The sequence below is a fragment of the Phalaenopsis equestris genome, unplaced genomic scaffold, assembly GCF_001263595.1.
Source record: "Phalaenopsis equestris unplaced genomic scaffold, ASM126359v1 Scaffold000002, whole genome shotgun sequence".
Taxonomy (NCBI): Eukaryota; Viridiplantae; Streptophyta; class Magnoliopsida; order Asparagales; family Orchidaceae; genus Phalaenopsis; species Phalaenopsis equestris.
The window spans coordinates 14119653-14122438 of record NW_018164444.1 but is presented as its reverse complement, the minus strand read 5'-3'; positions in this window follow the sequence as shown (position 1 = coordinate 14122438).

The window sequence follows — 2786 nt, the reverse complement described above, 5'->3', positions numbered from 1 at the left end:
GAATGGAATGAGCTTGAAATGTACACCACATAAGATGTAGTGATTTGTGCATTTTAATTTTTATGGAGCTCAGGCTTTCGTTTGCATCTGCAGTTTTTATCTGTCAACAGTTTTAAGCTTTTAAGGTCTTACCTTTTTTTGTTTGGAGAGAAGGGTGCAACTTTATGAAGCACACATTTGCTGTTAAAAGAAATCATTATAAAAAGCAACTAATTTTATCTACCATAATGGCATCTTCTTTGTTTTAAGGTCTTACCTTCTTTTGTTTGGAGAGAAGGGTGGAACTTTATGAAGCACACATTTGCTGTTAAAATAAATCATTATAAAAGGCAACTAATTTTATCTACCATAATGGCATCTTCTTTCTGTGTCAGCATGACGGCACCTAAAATTTCCTCAGGCGCTCTTAAAACTGGGGAGTCCAACCTTGAGGTTACAGGCAAGTATAAATTCCTTAATTTCTTTTTTTTAGCTTACATTATCAATCAGTTAATATCATACCCTGATTGTGTCACTCATCCCATGTTATGAATTTTTTTTTTTTTGTTATTGTTTGTTTTTCTCAATTTGTAAATAGATGATTTTTTTTATGTGCTTCCTTATTATGCTGCATACCTGAATTTCTATGCATATTTATCCTGTTAAAATAAATGGATAGGGAAATGCTGAACTGGCAAGGATTAAGATTTAGAATTTTTTTTTTTTTTTTAATGCAGGGTGACCCCTCAAATCCTGCATCTTGGGATTTTTCATTTTATTTTTAACGAATGTGCTAGCATTTGACCTCAAATTAATATTTATTTTCTTTAGATTTTAGTTGGAATGACTGATGGGGCGCTCAAACTAAGGACTTGCCTGTGCTCCCCACAAATTTGCTGTCCTGCTGACATTTTCTTCCTGCCGAGGAACTTGAATTTGGCTTAGCTTTCTATTTGTAAGTGATAAAATGGGCGCGCCAAGCTTATGAAACTTTTGCTAATGTAGAAGATTGCGAGAGTTTGCTATACGCTGGGTCACCTCATTCCTGTTAAATAGAAACAAGGCTATTTGGTTCTTAATTAGAGTGATTCACATGTTTATGAACTCGCATGACTCATCGAAACTTATATGGCATTATCATCCTATTTCGTTCTTGTTTGATCATTTGTCTGTTTGAACTGAGTAGAAGCGAGCATAAGTTCAATCCATTTGAATTCACTTGGGATGTGTACCTCATTAGACTTTGTGCGTAATTAGATAAGGATTTTTTACAAATCTTACAAGTTTTACTTCTCTTAAAGACCACAGATTATTATAGTTACACCTATAATCTCATGAATCTTTGTGGTACTAATAATAATCTCATGAATCATTGTGATGGCATAAAGTGAATAAGGTGAATTGTTAGGCTTGGTGGAACATTTTAATGCCATGGGTTTGTCCTAGATAGAATAGGCTAGGGCGGAACTGGCCTTTGCCGTTTCAAAATCTTGTTCGGTGACGCAAACGCTAAAACAACGCCCGGGTTTGCTCCCTGAAGTGGGGTACTTTGATTCCACATGGCCAGATTCCTCCGCGAAGCATCGCGATGGCAGAAGTGGGGCGGGGATCGCGAATTCTCACGAAGGCGGGATGAGGCGCGAACTATTGCTATCCATGGAAGCTTCGCGGGCAGCTGCAGTGTTTTCTGGATTCCTGGGGGTCTATAAATTATTGCCCTCTGTGTGTGTGGGAGTCAGTTTTAGGTATGTTGTCTGCAGATTTCCTGTGGAGTTGTTTTCCCAATTGTTAGGGTGGTATCTGACGACATGTAGTGTTCTGGCTGTATCCTGCTCCGAGGTGGTGTTTCATCCTTCCAATCTCCTTCTCAACTTCTCTGCCACCCCCATATCCCTTCACTACTCTGTCGCCAGCTCTACTCAATCCACAACCTTGCTGTTCAGCCTAGCTACAACCAATCAAAACACCATATCAACCTCCCCAAACAACCACCCGACATTTCCCACATTTCCATACCACCCTGCCTACGCTGCCACCGCCTTCGGATCTCTTCCACAAGTCATAACCGGATATTAATATTTGATTGTATTACTTTTCAGTTTGGGTTGTATTGTAACCTTATTTCTATATTAATAAAATTTTATTTTTGTGTTACACTACATCTTAACTAGTTCTGATATCATTTGGTATTAGACTTAGTCTGGCTCTAGTCCCATCCTAGGGTTTCCCAGAATCCGCTCCTACCCAAGCCACCTCTACCAATTTTTTTTCTTCTAATTCCCAACCCTATCCATGCCACCACGAAGAGATACACCGTACTCGACACGAGAAGAGATTCAACTAGAAATACGTCATTTGCAACGGAGACTAGTATAGTTGGATGACGGAAACCAGGAAGATGTTATATTCGATCGTGATCTAGAGAGAGAGAGTTAAGTAGAAGAATGGGATGAGGAGATGAATATGTTCCATAGGGAAGATCATAGTGACGAGGAATATCGTTTACGCCGTTTTGGCATCCAATATCAAAGGAGGCCAAGAGAAGAGGCCCCATATGGAGGTCAGTGGGACTTTGGCATCAAAATAAACCTCCCAAAATTTGTGGGAGGCATGGACTCCGACGAGTTCATCGACTGGCTGCAATCAGTCGAATGGATCTTCAAGTATAAAGACGTATTAGAGGACCAATGAGTCAAGCTAGTTGCAATTAAACTAAAAAAGAATGCTTTCTTATACTGGGAAAATCGACAAATGCAGAGGAGAAGAGAAGAAATTGAGAATAACTAAGTGGGAGAAAATGAAGAAGT